The sequence below is a fragment of the Silene latifolia genome, chromosome 6 (assembly GCF_048544455.1).
Source record: "Silene latifolia isolate original U9 population chromosome 6, ASM4854445v1, whole genome shotgun sequence".
NCBI lineage: Eukaryota > Viridiplantae > Streptophyta > Magnoliopsida > Caryophyllales > Caryophyllaceae > Silene > Silene latifolia.
The window spans coordinates 76,312,626-76,322,452 of NC_133531.1; the positions used below are offsets into that span (position 1 = coordinate 76,312,626).

A 9,827-nucleotide genomic window follows, 5' to 3' on the forward strand; every position below is an offset into this window, starting at 1 on the left:
TCAAAATCTCAAAGAATATGCAAAACAAGGAACTAAAGATAAGAAATGACCCAAATATGCACTAAAAAGCATGGGAACAAGGCTAATTCGGGGGCTAAATATGCGCTAATTATGGTCACATCAAATATCCGCAAACCGAACCTTTGCTCGTCCCGAGTAAAGAGGTGACAAAGACTAGGACCAATACTAACCTATCCTAATAATATAGCCGATATGAGACAATTAGCGGGTCTCACTCCGCCCCTTCAACTCACAACAAGACAACCATGAGGTAGGATGCCTTCTTGCAAGGCAAGGTGGGTCTTGCCAAAATGGCGACACATCCAAACAATAAGCACACAAAATCACATAATGGATGCATCTAAAAAAAGAATAGCCACTTCCTCATCAAGTGGCGGAGGCACTAAAGAGGAACAAATTTAAGAGCATGTAATCCTTCACAAATACTAGTTCAACAAATTACTAAGGCTAAGAGGATGGCACTAAATCACCTCCAAATGGTGTTAAACTAGACTACTTTTGTCCTCAATTTCCAAATGCTTTCGTCAAGAGCGATCGGATGGTGGTGGAATGATGATCCCTATGATGCTAGTAGCATATGACATGACAAGTCTCGAATTCTCTACAAAAGTAAAGGTCATGGATCGTCCCAAACTCGACCAAGTGGCTTGACAAAAAGGCTTTTTGGGAATGAAATGCTCAAAACTTTATTCACAACGGGTGGATATGACTAGTATTCAAAATTGCCCTCATTTCACTTTCACATTTCAAAAATTTAAGATGGGGTTTGTCCCTTCCGGGCTAGTGTCCTTTGCTTTCGCCAATAGCTTATTAGGCAACCGGTTAACCTCTAGACAATAGCTTTTCGGGGTGATAGTCACTCTGTCTCTGGGCGGCCGAATTCACAACCGTATGGGGGCCCAATTCAATGGATCCCGCACCAAAGCACATCGAAGTGGTACGCCTCCATCAAAACAACTTAAATTTCTCAACTTTCAACAATTCATAACATTTGAGGTTTCCTTGGCATTACATTACTTCCACATGACAAAATTTCTTTGAAATGAGCACTTCAAGCTTATTGATAGAAAATATTTTTGGGTTGCCTTACCACAAGGTCAAACAAGGTCACCTAGACAAGTTAACCAAGTCCACATCGCATCACGGGGTTGGATAGGTGACTCACATGCAAACCCTTGACTAGGCCTTGGGTCATGGGTCAAAAGACACTAGTATGACACTATCTAGGGTGTTTTACAACCATTCTAGTAGGCAAAGTCTTAAGTTGAACAAGTATTTGTAATGGCTTAGTTGCTCTTGTCAAAGTTCCTAAATAGGCATTTTTCAAAACATTTCTAACATGCCACTACATGCCATGATGCAACTAATATAAACATCTTAATGCAAGTGATTCTATCAACTAATATGACATATAAACTAAATGCAAGTCCTAAGTTCACATTGTTATACCGCATCAATCAAAATAAAGCCACATAGTCATTAACATAAAGAGGAAAAATGAGATTGGAAAGATCATACCATGCGGTCTTCATGATCCTCATGTCTCGGATGTGGCGTAGTCAATCAATGTGAACAAGGATAGAACAAACACAATATATAAAAGACAATATATACAAGACTACAAAAGGAAATAAACATGTTTTTGGGTTTTCAATTTTCAAATTTTTATGATTTTTGAGATTTTTCAATTTTTTTGGATTTTTGAATAAGAGTTAAATGTTAGAATTCCCATCCCCACACTAATATGGGCATTGTCCTCAATGGCCAAAATGATGGAAATTATGCAAAGATGATGCATGATTTCTAACTAAATGCAATAATCTATACTAAGCTAAACTATATGATGCATGGTTTTTATTATGACGGAGAGGATAATTTAGATTACCTCCCGTTGTGTATGCATTAACTTCCCCAAGCCGAGTGAGACACTATTGCTAATGTCCAAGGATGGGTGTAGGTCAAGCACACACTATGCTATGCATGAAACTAATTTGTCATTTTGGATTTTTAAAATGGGAACAATAAAATGAGAACACCTCAATGGTACCGAGGTGTGAGTCCTCTAATGGTGCTAGGACTACTCCAACAATGATCAAAATTATAATTAAAACAAAGAGAGAAATAGACAAACCATGAGAGGGTAGGAGTCTCCAAGGCTTGCTAATCTTCCATCATGCTATCACCATCACTTTCCTCATTAGAAGTGGCCACATTGCCACTTCCCTTGTCATTTGCTTCTTCACTTTCTTCCTCATCTTCCTCATCATCATCTTCACCATCCTTTTCTCCTTCTTCACTTGCTTCTTCATCAATGTTATCATCAACTTCTTCATCATTACCAACAACCTCATTGTCACCCAAAACGACCCTAGATGCACCCGGAAATAGGACTTCTCTATCCGCCCAACTAGGCAAAGGACAAGATGGATCAAGTAGTCCTTGCCTAGCTAAGTGTAGGAGGGGTGGATATTGAGCCAAGTAAGCATTTTTCCGATCTTCAAAGGCTTGCTTGTGCATTGCTTGCATGAGAAGAGTCACATAGTCTTTTCTAGCTTCAACTCCTTCCGCTTTGAACTCTTCATACTCAAATGGGTAAGGTGGTATGACAATGGAAGAGGAGGGCATTTCAAGATCACCCTTTTGTTGTTGAATAATATACTCGGCCTCTTTAGAAAGGGGAAGTAGATAATTGGTCCGGTGGACACTTAGACGACAAATCTTTGAAGGCAAGGTGAACGATCTAGCTTCACTAGTGAGCCATCCATACTTAGTGTCAAGGGGGTTATGGGCAACCCACTTGAACTTGTGTATCATAGTATGCATATCAACAAGATGGCCACCCTCCTTTGCTTTGTACTTGTTATCCTTATTGAAGTTAGGATCAAAGTGCTTAGCTAGGATAGTGACTAGGCCGCCATTGACAATAACAGTAGTGCCCTTCTTCCCACAATCAATGTTGAGCCATCTATCTACCAAGAGCCTCAAAGAATTGTAAGGCTTGGTGTGTACTCTTCCAATGTTCAAAGCCGATTCAAGGAGAATAAAATCAAGTTTGGTGAAATGGTTGGTATCTTTCCTTGCAATTATGGTGTTTCCCACGACCTTGTGCCATACTCTTATGCCCGGATGGTGGACCAAAAGAGCACGACTCGCATGAAAGTCCTCAAATTTCTTCCCGGAGATTGCCTCCCAAAGAGGTTCGGGGTCATACTTTCCATAATTCTTAAAATAACGCGGTTCATCACTAAGACCCAAAATTTCACTCAATTCCCTAAAGGTAATGCGTCTACTAACATTAGCTAGACGAAACTCGAGATTCTCCCTATTCTCAACTTTGGTGACTTTCAAAAAACTCAAAAATTCCAAGGTAAGGGAGGGGTATGTCAATTCCTTTGTTTCAAACAATTTCTTCAACCCCATGGCATTGAAAAAGGCTCTAGTTTGCTCAAGAACACCCAATTTTTCTAAGGTATCTTCACATATAAATTTGGTGGATTGTAATGACTTCATAGCAAACTTGACAAAGGTATTTCTATGGGCATCGGAAATAAAAGTTACCTCCGGATAATGCAAAAGTTGATCGATTTCCGGAGTAGAAGGTGTTGTTTCTCCCATAGAAGGTTGTTGTTGTTGTTGCACTTCAAAGTTTGGTGTTGCTACCACCATAGCCAATGCTTTCTTTATTTGAAGAGCCTTTTGCCTTTGTGAGAGTGCCTTAGCCTTTGGTGCCTTTGTTGCCTTTGTTGCTCCCTTAGTCCTTGCCATTGATGAACTAACCAAGAAAAGAATGAAAAATCTTCAATTTGTAGTATACCCAAATCGATTTAAAGGTGAAAGGCTTTGCCTTTATGAAATCAAAAATCGACTCAAAGGTTGAAGATTTTGTGCTTGGTTTGGATTTTTATTGAAGAAGGAGTGATTGATTTGTTGTTGGAAGGATGGTTTGATTTGTTTTTGGTGAATGTTGTTGAGGGATTTTGTTTTTGTGATGGAGAGGATGAGGGTTTTGATGTTGTGGGTAGTGTTTATGAATGAATGAATGAATGAATGAAGGTGGGAGGGGTTTTAAAGAGACCAAAATTTTCGAATCTGCAGGGGCAATCCGTGCGGATTCTGCCCAATCCGTGCGGATTCTGCTCTTTCTGGGCTTTGCAAAACTCACCTAAAGACGGGCGGATTTGGTGGAATACGCTCGGATTTTCTTGACACGGGACGGGCGGATTTGCTTGAAGACGGACGGATTTCAGTCCAGGAGATTTTTCTTGTTTTCCTCAGCTGCAGAGACGGGCGTCTTTTTTTCAAGACGGGCGGATTCTTTAAGACGGGCGGATTCTTGCTCAGGACGCCCGGATTCAGTCACAGTCAAGAAATTTTCAAAATTCAGCTCAGTTCAGGACGGGCGGATTTTCTGCAGCACGCTCGGATTACTGAAGACGGGCGGATTCTGTGGAATCCGCTCGGATTCTTCCTCTGTGTACCCCGGATTCATTCCATCCGCGCACAATGCATTTCCCTTACCATTCTTCTATTCTTTCTTCAAGTCTTGTGTTCTTCATTGTGGGGGCACTACTAGGCATGGATAGCCTAGGCAATTGTCATCCCCACACTAAGCTAAAAGCACTACACATCAATTGAAATTGTTAGTCCCTCCCTCACTTCTCTCAAACATGACAATTATTTTGATCAAAGTAAATAAAAATCCAAAGATGACAAAAATGCAATACAAGAATTGAAATGTAAGTTAGGGAGTTAGAAATATTTACAAGTGGTGGTTTAGGGAGGACTCCACCAAACTCTCATTCTTGATGAGATGTCAAGGGGGCATGTCCAAGGTGTTGTTGATGTTGCTCAACACCTTGAAGAAGTAATCAAAGGCTTGTTCATTATCATGGTAGAGGTCCTCAATAGACCTTGGCCCTTGTTGTTGGTCTTGATCGATGGCATTACCAATGTAGGGATTAAAAATCCCCTCAAATTCGTCGTCCCAAAGACCACAAACTTCATTAAGTTGATCATTGAAAATCTCTTGCTTAGATGGAGACAACTCTCCCAATTTCTTCTCTTGGCCAATGAGGCCATCCTCTTCTTCCTTGATTGATTTTGATGAGCTTTGCAAGCTCTCCTTGTCACAATTCACTTGCTCTTTGAATGGAGCATCTTCAATTTTCTTCTTCCATTGGAGTTCCGATTTCTTCCTTTCATCCTTTCGGCTATAATGATCAATCATGAAACATGGTTCATGCAAATGAGGAGCTCTCATAGTCTTGTCAAGATTAAAAGTTATGCTTTCATCTCCCACTTCTAGAGTGAGCTCACCATGTTTCACATCAATCACCGCACCCGCGGTGTGTAGGAAAGGTCTTCCTAGGATGATTGGAATGTTGGAATCTTCCTCCATATCAACAATGACAAAGTCCAGCGGGATGAAAAACTTCCCAATTCGCACGGGGACATCATCCCATATCCCTAATGGTGTCTTCGTCGATCTATCGGCCATTTGGAGTGTGATGTTGGTGCATTTAAGCTCTCCCATCCCCAATCTTTCACTCACCGAGTACGGCATGACACTCACACTAGCCCCTAGATCACATAAGGCTTTGTTGATCGTTGTGTCGCCAATGGTACACGGTATTGAGAAGCTTCCCGGATCTTTTAATTTTGGAGGTGAACTCCCTTGAAGTATTGCACTACTCACCTTAGTGAAGGCGATAGTCTCAAGCTTCCGGATCGACTTCTTCTTTGTGAGGATATCTTTCATGTGTTTCGCATAGGCCGGCACGTGATTGATTAATTCCGTGAAAGGAATTGAGACTTCCAAATTCTTCACAATTTCCATGAACTTTCCAAGTTGATCATCAAATTTGGGCTTGGCTTGACGACTTGGAAAAGGGAGTCTAATCACAATGGGCTCCTTCTCCTTGGCCTTGTCTTCATTTTTCTTTGAACTTTCTTCTTTTGATGATTCTCCATCTTTGGAGCTTTGCACAATTTCTTCCTTTTCACTAGCTTCCACAACTTCATCCTCAACTTGCTTCTTCGGTGCTTCATACCTTGTACCACTTCTCAAGTGAATGGCACTAACCGTTTCATGTCTAGGGGGGATTACTTTGAGGTGGTAATTGCCCCTTTTGTCTTTGTGAGCTTGAAGATGCTAGTTGAGTCAATTGTGTTTCCAACATCTTGGTGTGAGCTAGAATGTTGTTGATGGTGGTTTCCTTTGCTTGGCTATCTTTTTGCATTTGAGTGAAAAACTCTTGTTGATTCTTTTGCATTTGGAGGACCGCTTTTTGGACATCGAAACCTTGGTCATTTTGGTGATTGTATGGATTTTGATTTTGGTAACCTTGGTTTTGATTGTAAAAGGGTATTTGATTTTGGTTTCTCATGGGTGGTGGAGTGTATGTTGTTTGAGGGTTTTGAACATTTTGGCTTTTGTATGAGAGATTTGGATGGAATTTGGTGTTTTCATTGTAAAAGTAGGAATAAGGGGTACCACTCTTGTATGCTTGGAAAGCATTCACTTGTTCATTTATTCCCCTACATTCACCTTGGTCATGTCCCAAAGTTCCACAATTCTCACATATCCCACTTGGGATTGATGAGGATGCCGTCATGGCATTAACATGATGCTTTGATGATTTTGAGTTTTCCTCAAGTCTAGCCATAGCTTGTTCAAACTTCAAGTTGATTGTGTCAATGTGAGCACTAAGTTGAGCACCCAATTGAGTAACGGAGTCCACTTCATGCTTTCCTCCTCTAGTAGCCTTGCGAGGTCTACTATATTGTGAGTTATGGACCGCCATTTCCTCAATCTTGTTCCATGTTTGATTGTCATCAACTTCGGTGAACATTCCATTTGATCCCATATTGAGAATGTTCCTAGAATCTTCATATAAACCATTCCAAAATTTTTGTACCAAAAACCATTTGCTAAGTCCATGGTGAGTACATGAGCGACAAATTCCCTTAAACCGCTCCCAAGCTTCATACAAAGACTCTTCATCCCTTTGCTTAAAACCCGTAATTTGAGCTCTTAGCATGTTAGTCTTTTCCGGTGGGTAGAATTTTTTGTAGAAAGCTAGAGCCAACTTCTTCCAAGAATCTATCCCGAGGGTGGCCTTATCAAGGCCCTTCAACCATTGCTTCGCGGTGCCGATTAAAGAAAAAGGAAATAAGACCCATCTAATTTGGTCTTGAGTCACGCCCGTTTGAGAGATTGCATCACAATAGTCGCAAAAGGTTTCCATATGAGAATGAGGGTCTTCACTAGGCATCCCCCCAAATTGGCTCCTCTCAACTAATTGGATGAAGGCGGACTTGGCAATAAAATTTCCGGTTAGATGTTGCGGTGTAGGAGTACCATTTGGTAGATTCTCCTCGGTGGGTACGAAGTGTGATGAGAATTTAGGCATTGTAGGTGGATTTTGTGGGGTATTGTGTAATGGGTTCTCTTCTCCTTCTATTGCGAAAGGATGGAAAAACTCACTAGTGGGTTGAACAACTTCACTAATACCTCTTAAATTCCTCCTAACAAGTCTCCTATTGTTCGTCAAGGTTCTTTCGATTTCACGGTCAAAATGTAACAAATCACCTTGTAACCTTCTAGACATGCAAAATATCAAACAACTCGAAAACAATTAGAACAAACCTTGAGGAGTTTTACTTCCCCAAGGCGAAGAAAGACACAACTAATAACAATAAAAAGAAATCTAAATCAAACAAACACCGTCCCCGGCAACGACGCCATTTTTGATGCGATGTCCGTTTCGTGTTCACAAATTAAGATGTGGTCGTTGAGTCACGGTCGAATCAAAACACAATTTATAGCTTCACAAACAACTCTACAATTAGTAAAGAGGCAAGTAAAAGTCGGATCCCAAGGGACGGGTATTGAAATGAGATTTCTATTGCAACTAGTGGTGTCTAAGGGGTGTCACAAATTAGGTTGATGTAGAAGGTCACTAAACTAAAAAAGTAATGAAAATAAACAAGCAAGATGAATTAAAGAGGTGTAAACAATTGATTAAAGGCACTAGGGTGTCATGGGATCATAGGGGAATCATGGGAATTGATCATACAAACATGTTCTCAAATTATAAGCAAGCAATTATTGTTGTGATGGATTGAGTTGGGTTATATCTTACAATCCTAGGAAAGTTTGGGTCCCGGAGTCGAATCGACTAGATTGTACAACACCTACAAGTCGACTTAATCTTCCCTACTCAACAACATGCATGGTCTAATGAGACTCAAGTTGGGTTATGTCTTACAAGTCTCATTGAAAAGATAGAAGATGATAGTAAATGTAAAGATTCATAGGCTTAGCATTTCATCAAATATAACATGTGCATGAGTTGAGATCAAAACAAGCAAGCAAATAAAACATGAATGCATATTAATTTAAGCATGAATCATTCCCCATGTTGGTTTCCCCTAATCACCCATTTAACCCTAGCTAAGAGACTACTCACTCATTATCATGTTGATCATGCTAGCAAGGTTGTCAATCATACCAACAATATGAAACATGATGAATAAATGAAAGTAATTAACAATAATTAAAAAGGGATTAAGAGATTATACCTACTAATGATTCCAATAATAAAGCAAAGATAAAAGAAGTACTTGAATGCTTGATTGAGAGGTTGTCAATCTCCCAACAATAACCCAAATAATCTTCAATTACCCAAAATAAAGGATGAACAAAAGAGAGATTAAGGAAATAAAACTTGTATTATAACTTGATTAATTGTTGATTACAAAACTAAAGAGAGATTTGATTGATATTAACTACTCTAATTATTGATAAGAAGAACATGCTCCTCTAATTAGACTAATGGGGTATTTATAGTGGAAATTAGGGAGGATGCATTAGGGTTAACTAAGGGCTAAACTAGTAATTACACTTTTTAGATTGAGCAAGGAGGAGCCGGTATTTTTCGAGAGAAGGGCTTCTTTCTTTGTAGCTTGGAGAAGAGGAAATCGTGCTGTGCTGGAATCCGGGCGGAATCTGGCATTGGAATCCGAGCGGATTCAAGGGAATCCGGGCGGATTGTGGAGGTGGAATCCGAGCGGATTCGTGCAAAGCCGCACAGATTGTGCAGTTGCGGGACGAACGGATTGGTGACAATCCGCTCGGATTGTCACTCAGCAACATATCTTCTTCTTTTCTTCCCTTTTCTTCATAAATTCCTTGGGGATTTCCTTGGGGACTCAAGGATCCTTTCTCAACATTGCTCTTCTACTATAATATGTACAAAGGCCTTCTAATCTTGTCTCTCCTTGATGCTTGGTCATTGAATTCGATCAATTTAGTCTCGTTTTGCCATGAAAATGCAAGATTCTTACTCCTTTCCTACCAAGGGATCAAAATCTCAAAGAATATGCAAAACAAGGAACTAAATATAAGAAATGACCCAAATATGCACTAAAAAGCATGGGAATAAGGCTAATTCGGGGGCTAAATATGCGCTAATTATGGTCACATCATACTCCAATTCGATTGGCAAATGACATGCTTTTCCATAGACAAGCTTGTAAGGGGAGGCTCCTATGGGAGTCTTATAGGCCGTCCTATAAGCCCAAATAGCATCATCAAGCTTTGTGCTCCAATCTTTTCGGGTCTTGTTCACAACTTTCTTAAGGATTTGCTTGATCTCTCTATTTGAAACTTCAACTTGACCGCTTGTTTTAGGATGATATCCCAAGCCGGTTCTATGTTGGACACCATATTTGGTCAAAAGAGATGCAAGTTTCTTCTCATGGAAGTGCGTTCCTCAATCACTTATGATTGCTCTAGGAACTCC

The 9,827-nt window shown here is 40.2% G+C and overlaps 1 non-coding gene across 1 annotated transcript; it reads left to right on the forward strand.

Annotated features, from left to right (window-relative positions):
• The first annotated feature begins 6,954 nt into the window (after window positions 1-6,954).
• Window positions 6,955-7,061, forward strand: LOC141589320 (small nucleolar RNA R71). The gene has a single exon (XR_012520264.1). It is a non-coding gene; the product is annotated as a small nucleolar RNA R71 (small nucleolar RNA).
• Window positions 7,062-9,827: the final 2,766 nt, after the last annotated feature.